Here is a 10000-nt window from a genome sequence, read left to right as displayed (position 1 = left end):
AGTCATCTCTAGTCATCTCCCGTCATCTCCAGTCATCTCCCGTCATCTCCAGTCATCTCCCGCCATCTCCAGTCATCTCCCGTCATCTCCAGTCATCTCCCGTCATCTCTAGTCATCTCCCGTCATCTCCAGTCATCTCCCGTCATCTCTAGTCATCTCCCGTCATCTCCAGTCATCTCCCGTCATCTGTAGTCATCTCCCGTCATCTCCAGTCACCTCATGTCCAGTCATCTCTAGTCATCTCCCGCCATCTCCAGTCATCTCCCGTCATCTCCAGTCATCTCCCGTCATCTCCAGTCATCTCCCGCCGTTCAACGAGGTTGTTATCAATGCCCTAGTCTCGTCCATTAGCACTTAACTCCATAATTCATTTCATTTCATGTCTCTTCGTTTATTATTATATACGTATTTTTAAAGACAGATACACAGCATCTCAGCTGTATGTTCCACCTCACCTCCAAGAAATCTAATAAATCGTCTTTTCCTTCAGCATTTTGCCATCATTCTGAAGTTTGCCACTATAGTCAGAGTTTCTCGCTCATGCATATGTCGAGGTGGTGTGTGTGTGTGTGTGTGTGTGTGTGTGTGTGTGTGTGTGTGTGTGTGTGTGTGTGTGTGTGTGTGTGTGTGTGTGTGTGTGTGTGTTTGTGTTTGTTTGTTTGATATTTACCTATTTGTGGATGCATGGTCGAGTCACAGCTCCCTCCCCTGCCTCTCAAACTGGCGCACTACAGGCTTCACTCTTGGAGACTCCAGCTATAATGCATGTAAACCATATACCGAGAATGATCTGCATTAAACAGAGCAGAGGATACCTGTGCTCGTCAATTTACAGGTCACCATGGTTGAAGATTTGAAGCCGATCCCATAATGTATTTTGGAGGAAGTTAGTGGAAGACAACACTGTAGCTAACAATATGACACTCTGGAATGAACTCGTACGAAAAGTGTTTTTGGCTCCTTAATATATATATATATATATATATATCTATATATATATATATATATATATATATCTATATATATATCTATATATATATATATATATATATCTATATATTTTTTTTTTTTTTATTATCACACTGGCCAATTCCCACCAAGGCAGGGTGGCCCGAAAAAGAAAAACTTTCACCATCATTCACTCCATCACTGTCTTGCCAGAAGGGTGCTTTACACTACAGTTTTTAAACTGCAACATTAACACCCCTCCTTCAGAGTGCAGGCACTGTACTTCCCATCTCCAGGACTCAAGTCCGGCCTGCCGGTTTCCCTGAATCCCTTCATAAATGTTACTTTGCTCACACTCCAACAGCACGTCAAGTATTAAAAACCATTTGTCTCCATTCACTCCTATCAAACACGCTCACGCATGCCTGCTGGAAGTCCAAGCCCCTCGCACACAAAACCTCCTTTACCCCCTCCCTCCAACCCTTCCTAGGCCGACCCCTACCCCGCCTTCCTTCCACTACAGACTGATACACTCTTGAAGTCATTCTGTTTCGCTCCATTCTCTCTACATGTCCGAACCACCTCAACAACCCTTCCTCAGCCCTCTGGACAACAGTTTTGGTAATCCCGCACCTCCTCCTAACTTCCAAACTACGAATTCTCTGCATTATATTCACACCACACATTGCCCTCAGACATGACATCTCCACTGCCTCCAGCCTTCTCCTCGCTGCAACATTCATCACCCACGCTTCACACCCATATAAGAGCGTTGGTAAAACTATACTCTCATACATTCCCCTCTTTGCCTCCAAGGACAAAGTTCTTTGTCTCCACAGACTCCTAAGTGCACCACTCACTCTTTTTCCCTCATCAATTCTATGATTCACCTCATCTTTCATAGACCCATCCGCTGACACGTCCACTCCCAAATATCTGAATACGTTCACCTCCTCCATACTCTCTCCCTCCAATCTGATATTCAATCTTTCATCACCTAATCTTTTTGTTATCCTCATAACCTTACTCTTTCCTGTATTCACCTTTAATTTTCTTCTTTTGCACACCCTACCAAATTCATCCACCAATCTCTGCAACTTCTCTTCAGAATCTCCCAAGAGCACAGTGTCATCAGCAAAGAGCAGCTGTGACAACTCCCACTTTGTGTGTGATTCTTTATCTTTTAACTCCACGCCTCTTGCCAAGACCCTCGCATTTACTTCTCTTACAACCCCATCTATAAATATATTAAACAACCACGGTGACATCACACATCCTTGTCTAAGGCCTACCTTTACTGGGAAAAAATTTCCCTCTTTCCTACATACTCTAACTTGAGCCTCACTATCCTCGTAAAAACTCTTCACTGCTTTCAGTAACCTACCTCCTACACCATACACTTGCAACATCTGCCACATTGCCCCCCCTATCCACCCTGTCATACGCCTTTTCCAAATCCATAAATGCCACAAAGACCTCTTTAGCCTTATCTAAATACTGTTCACTTATATGTTTCACTGTAAACACCTGGTCCACACACCCCCTACCTTTCCTAAAGCCTCCTTGTTCATCTGCTATCCTATTCTCCGTCTTACTCTTAATTCTTTCAATTATAACTCTACCATACACCTTACCAGGTACACTCAACAGACTTATCCCCCTATAATTTTTGCACTCTCTTTTATCCCCTTTGCCTTTATACAAAGGAACTATGCATGCTCTCTGCCAATCCCTAGGTACCTTACCCTCTTCCATACATTTATTAAATAATTGCACCAACCACTCCAAAACTATATCCCCACCTGCTTTTAACATTTCTATCTTTATCCCATCAATCCCGGCTGCCTTACCCCCTTTCATTTTACCTACTGCCTCACGAACTTCCCCCACACTCACAACTGGCTCTTCCTCACTCCTACAAGATGTTATTCCTCCTTGCCCTATACACGAAATCACAGCTTCCCTATCTTCATCAACATTTAACAATTCCTCAAAATATTCCCTCCATCTTCCCAATACCTCTAACTCTCCATTTAATAACTCTCCTCTCCTATTTTTAACTGACAAATCCATTTGTTCTCTAGGCTTTCTTAACTTGTTAATCTCACTCCAAAACTTTTTCTTATTTTCAACAAAATTTGTTGATAACATCTCACCCACTCTCTCATTTGCTCTCTTTTTACATTGCTTCACCACTCTCTTAACTTCTCTCTTTTTCTCCATATACTCTTCCCTCCTTGCATCACTTCTACTTTGTAAAAACTTCTCATATGCTAACTTTTTCTCCCTTACTACTCTCTTTACATCATCATTCCACCAATCGCTCCTCTTCCCTCCTGCACCCACTTTCCTGTAACCACAAACTTCTGCTGAACACTCTAACACTACATTTTTAAACCTACCCCATACCTCTTCGACCCCATTGCCTATGCTCTCATTAGCCCATCTATCCTCCAATAGCTGTTTATATCTTACCCTAACTGCCTCCTCTTTTAGTTTATAAACCTTCACCTCTCTCTTCCCTGATGCTTCTATTCTCCTTGTATCCCATCTACCTTTTACTCTCAGTGTAGCTACAACTAGAAAGTGATCTGATATATCTGTGGCCCCTCTATAAACATGTACATCCTGAAGTCTACTCAACAGTCTTTTATCTACCAATACATAATCCAACAAACTACTGTCATTTCGCCCTACATCATATCGTGTATACTTATTTATCCTCTTTTTCTTAAAATATGTATTACCTATAACTAAACCCCTTTCTATACAAAGTTCAATCAAAGGGCTCCCATTATCATTTACACCTGGCACCCCAAACTTACCTACCACACCCTCTCTAAAAGTTTCTCCTACTTTAGCATTCAGGTCCCCTACCACAATTACTCTCTCACTTGGTTCAAAGGCTCCTATACATTCACTTAACATCTCCCAAAATCTCTCTCTCTCCTCTGCATTCCTCTCTTCTCCAGGTGCATACACGCTTATTATGACCCACTTCTCGCATCCAACCTTTACTTTAATCCACATAATTCTTGAATTTACACATTCATATTCTCTTTTCTCCTTCCATAACTGATCATTTAACATTACTGCTACCCCTTCCTTTGCTCTAACTCTCTCAGATACTCCAGATTTAATCCCATTTATTTCCCCCCACTGAAACTCTCCTACCCCCTTCAGCTTTGTTTCGCTTAGGGCCAGGACATCCAACTTCTTTTCATTCATAACATCAGCAATCATCTGTTTCTTGTCATCCGCACTACATCCACGCACATTTAAGCAACCCAGTTTTATAAAGTTTTTCTTCTTCTCTTTTTTAGTAAATGTATACAGGAGAAGGGGTTACTAGCCCATTGCTCCCGGCATTTTAGTCGCCTCATACGACACGCATGGCTTACGGAGGAAAGATTCTTTTCCACTTCCCCATGGACAACAGAAGAAATAAAAAAGAACAAGAGCTATTTAGAAAAAGGAGAAAAACCTAGATGTATGTATATATATATATGCATGTGCGTGTCTGTGAAGTGTGACCAAAGTGTAAGTAGGAGTAGCAAGATATCCCTGTTATCTTAGCGTGTTTATGAGACAGAAAAAGAAACCAGCAATCCTACCATCATGTAAAACAGTTACAGGTTTTTGTTTCACAGTCATCTGGCAGGACGGTAGTACTTCCCTGGGTGGTTGCTGTCTACCAACCTACTACCTTCCTATCACACCCACCCTCCTCTACCATAAACTTCTGCTGCACACTAACACTACATCCTGAGATCTACCTAATTCCTCTCTGACCTCTTCCTCATTATAAATACTTTCTTTACGCCACCTTTCTCTCATAGTTACTTACATCTTACCCAATCTCCTCTGTGTTACTCACTGATGACATTCTCCTTGTACACCATCTACTCTCACTAGACCTACAACTAAGTCATCATCTGATATATCTGTCGCTCTCGTTAAAACATACACATGCTAAAGTCTACCTATCAACGTTTTTTCTACTAATAGCATAACCTAATAAAATACTGTCATTAGGCCCTATTTCGTATCTACTGTCATTATCCACCATATCTTACATTACGTATTATCTATTATTAAACCTCTTTTTGTATTCAAATTTTAATTTAATCCGCCCGTTGTCATTTACCCCTGGTATTCCAATCTTGCTTATTGCACCCCATACAAGTTTCTCCCACTTTAGCGTTTAGATCCTCTACAACAATTATTTTCTTACTTGATTCAAACTGTCTGTCTCTCTGTCTCTGTTTGTCTGTCTGTCTGTCTGTCTGTCTCTCTCTCTCTCTCTCTCTCTCTCTCTCTCTCTCTCTCTCTCTCTCTCTCTCTCTCTCGCTCTGTCTCTCTGTCTCTCTGTCTGTCTGTCTCTCTCTCTCTCTCTCTCTCTCTCTCTCTCTCTCTCTCTCTCTCTCTCTCTCTCTCTCTCTCTCTCCCTCTCTCTCTCTCTCCTCTCTCTCTCTCTCTCTCTCTCTCTCTCTCTCTCTCTCTCTCTCTCTCTCTCCCTCTCTCTCTTCCCTAGATATATAGATCCTTCGTATCAGACACTTCTCACATCCCACCCTAATTTTAATTCTCACAACTCTTGAATTTATACTCCTACATTCCCTTCTTTACTTTCCAAAACAGATCATTTAATATTACTACTACTCTTTTCTTAGCTCTGATTTTCCCTGAAACACCTCACCTAAAGTCATTTACCCAAATTCTTCCTTACTGGGCTTCTCTTGCATTCTTCCGCCTAGTTTCGCTTAGAGCCATGATATCCAGCTTCTTTCATTCATAACATTCATTATCAATTCTTTCTTAGCATTCACACTACATTCACACGCATTCAAACAACCCACCATTAATTAAAATTTTCTTCTTTGTCTTTGGAGTAACGTATACATGAGAAGGGGTTAATAGCCCTTTGCTCCCGACATATATACATGAGAAGGGGTTAATAACCCCCTTACTCCCGACATATATACATGAGAAGGGGTTACTAGCCCCTTGTTCTCGACATATATACATGAGAAGGGGTTACTAGCCCCTTGTTCCCGACATATATACATGAGAAGGGGTTACTAGCCCCTTGTTCGCGACATATATACATGAGAAGGGGTTACTAGCCCCTTGTTCTCGACATATATACATGACAAGGGGTTACTAACCCCTTGTTCTCGACATATATACATGAGAAGGGGTTACTAGCCCCTTGTTCCCGACATATATACATGAGAAGGGGTTACTAGGCCCTTGTTCGCGACATATATACATGAGAAGGGGTTACTAGCCCCTTGTTCTCGACATATATACATGACAAGGGGTTACTAACCCCTTGTTCTCGACATATATACATGAGAAGGGGTTACTAGCCCCTTGTTTCCGACATATATACATGAGAAGGGGTTACTAGCCCCTTGTTCCCGACATATATACATGAGAAGGGGTTACTAGCCCCTTGTTTCCGACATATATACATGAGAAGGGGCTACTAGCCCTCTGTTCTTGGCATTTATAGAGGAGAAGGGGTGACTAGCCCCTTGTTCCTGGCATTTATGGAGGAGAATGGGTTACTACACCTTTGCTCTCAGCATTTTAGTCGCCTTTTACGACAATTAAAAGTACCCATCAACGAAGTGTTTTCCAATATATGTGCTGTTTTAGGTGGTGACGCAGTAAAATTCTCCTAACACAACTGCCTCACTCCACTACATTCTTAAATGATATTAGTTTTTTTATTTATTTCTAAAAAAATGAGGTTAAGCATCACGAAATCAATATATTTCGTGATGTTTAATCTGATATTACCTAAACTTCAACTAACCTCATGAGAGTCCGACAATATCCGCTATATTATTCCAAAATTCTAGCTTTGCTAGGGTAGCTTGCTAAGTTACTTTTCATGGAAAAAAAATATTAATTTCGCGTACCGTACGTGTATCAGTTCATAATATATATATATATATATATATATATATATATATATATATATATATATATATATATATATATATATATATATATATATATATATATATATATCCACGCAATTTATCTGCAAGAAAACTCGATTTGTTTGACCGTCGTGGTTACAAACTACGGCATGTGCATGCGTGTGTGCACAGCGACCACTTAGGAAAATAGAAATATGGAATTTCCCAAGAGTTTTATGTAAGATGGAAACATTTAGACGTGCTTTTGAAATTTCATGTTCCCGTTTTTGTAAATCGACCCAAGTGTTTACTGCGCGCGCGCGCGCGCCTGTGTACTCACCTAGTTGTGGTTGCAGGGATCGAGTCATAGTTCCTGGTCCCACCTCTTTGCTGGTTGCTACTAAGTCCACTCTCTCCCTGCTCCAGGAGCTTTATCATACATCCTGTGTGTGTGTGTGTGTGTGTGTGAGTGTGTGTGTGTGTGTGTGTGTATGTGTGTGTGTGTGTGTGTGTGTGTGTGTGTGTGTGTGTGTGTGTGTGTGTGTGTGTGTGTGTGTGTGTGTGTGTGTGTGTGTGTGTGATATTTCAGAAATCAGCACACCCACACACACTCTCACACATCCCAGATAATACAATACACGTAATTAGCCAGGCTCTGCTTGCCTGGTATTTACACTGAATTACGGCGCTCTTAACGAAGTGTCGAAAGTCACCATGAATCACGTGGCACCAGCAGCGACACAGCAGCAGCAGCAGCAGCAGCAGCAGCAGCAGCAGCACCAGCACCAGCAGCAGCAGCGAGCATCAGCGCAGTTAGCGAGCAGCGCAGCGGGCGCAGCAGCAGCGTGCAGCGTTGCGCAGCGCTGCGCAGCTGCGCGTAGCGTAGCGCAGCGCAGCGTTGCAGCGTGCGCAGCGCAAGCGGTGCGCAGCAGCGCTGCGCAGCGCGCGTTGCGCTGCAGCGCTGCTGCCGCGGCAGCGCATGCGCGGCGCGGCAGCGCGCTGGCTGCGCGGTGCTGCTGCTGCGCGGCGCGCGCAGCTGGCGCGCAGCGCTGGCGCCGGCGCCGCCGCGCGCAGCGCTGCGGTGCTGAGCGCGCTGCGGCTGCTTGCAGCGCGCCGCTGCGCCGCGCAGCGCTGGCTGGCGCCAGCGGTGCGCTGCGCGCGCTGCGCAGCTGCGCTGCTGCCGGCGCGCTTGCTGCTGGCAGCGCTGCAGCAGCGCTGGCGCAGCTGGCGCAGGCAGCGCGGCGGCAGCAGCAGCAGCAGCAGCAGCAGCAGTAGCAGCAGCAGCAGCAGCAGCAGCAGCAGCAGCAGCAGCAGCAGCAGCAGTAGCAGCAGTAGCAGCAGCAGCAGCAGCAGCAGCAGCAGCAGCAGCAGCAGCAGCAGCAGCATCGTCTTCCACTTTATTAAAGTAAGAAGTAAAAAGGTCTACAGTTATTTTATTATCATTAACTGACTATGAACGTGGGAGAGGGAGATATTGTAGTGACTGAACGTGGGAGAGGGAGACATTGTAGTGACTGAACGTGGGAGAGGGAGACATTGTAGTGACTGAACGTGGGAGAGGGAGATATTGTAGTGACTGACCGTGGGAGAGGGAGATATTGTAGTGACTGAACGTGGGAGAGGGAGATATTGTAGTGACTGAACGTGGGAGAGGGAGATATTGTAGTGACTGAACGTGGGAGAGGGAGATATTGTAGTGACTGAACGTGGGAGAGGGAGATATTGTAGTGACTGAACGTGGGAGAGGGAGACATTGTAGTGACTGAACGTGGGAGAGGGAGATATTGTAGTGACTGAACGTGGGAGAGGGAGACATTGTAGTGACTGAACGTGGGAGAGGGAGATATTGTAGTGACTGAACGTGGGAGAGGGAGATATTGTAGTGACTGAACGTGGGAGAGGGAGATATTGTAGTGACTGAACGTGGGAGAGGGAGATATTGTAGTGACTGAACGTGGGAGAGGGAGATACTGTAGTGACTGAACGTGGGAGAGAGAGATACTGTAGTGACTGAACGTGGGAGAGAGAGATACTGTAGTGACTGAACGTGGGAGAGGGAGATACTGTAGTGACTGAATGTGGGAGAGGGAGATATTGCAGTGACTGAACGTGGGAGAGAGAGATACTGTAGTGACTGAACGTGGGAGAGGGAGATACTGTAGTGACTGAACATGGGAGAGGGAGATATTGTAGTGACTGAACATGGGAGAGGGAGATACTGTAGTGACTGAACATGGGAGAGGGAGATACTGTAGTGACTGAACGTGGGAGAGAGATATATTGTAGTGACTGAACGTGGGAGAGGGAGATATTGTAGTGACTGAACGTAGGAGAGGGAGATATTGTAGTGACTGAACGTGGGAGAGGGAGATATTGTAGTGACTGAACGTAGGAGAGGGAGATATTGTAGTGACTGAACGTGGGAGAGGGAGATATTGTAGTGACTGAACATGGGAGAGGGAGATATTGTAGTGATTGAACATGGGAGAGAGAGATATTGTAGTGACTGAACGTGGGAGAGAGATATATTGTAGTGACTGAACGTGGGAGAGAGAGATATTGTAGTGACTGAACATGGGAGAGAGAGATATTGTAGTGACTGAACATGGGAGAGAGAGATATTGTAGTGACTGAACGTGGGAGAGGGAGATATTGTAGTGACTGAACGTGGGAGAGAGAGATATTGTAGTGACTGAACATGGGAGAGAGAGATATTGTAGTGACTGAACGTGGGAGAGAGAGATATTGTAGTGACTGAACGTGGGAGAGAGAGATATTGTAGTGACTGAAAATGGGAGAGAGAGATATTGTAGTGACTGAACATGGGAGAGAGAGATATTGTAGTGACTGAACGTGGGAGAGAGAGATATTGTAGTGACTGAACATGGGAGAGAGAGATATTGTAGTGACTGAACGTGGGAGAGGGAGATATTGTAGTGACTGAACGTGGTAGAGGGAGATATTGTAGTGACTGAACGTGGGAGAGAGAGATATTGTAGTGACTGAACATGGGAGAGGGAGATATTGTAGTGACTGAACATGGGAGAGGGAGACATTGTAGTGACTGAACATGATAGAGGGTGGAGACTGTGGTGACTGAACAAGGGAGAGAGAGGGAG

The sequence above is a fragment of the Cherax quadricarinatus genome, chromosome 13, assembly GCF_038502225.1.
Source record: "Cherax quadricarinatus isolate ZL_2023a chromosome 13, ASM3850222v1, whole genome shotgun sequence".
Taxonomy (NCBI): Eukaryota; Metazoa; Arthropoda; class Malacostraca; order Decapoda; family Parastacidae; genus Cherax; species Cherax quadricarinatus.
The sequence above is the reverse complement of the archived record's forward strand: the minus strand, read 5'-3'. Positions refer to the sequence as shown.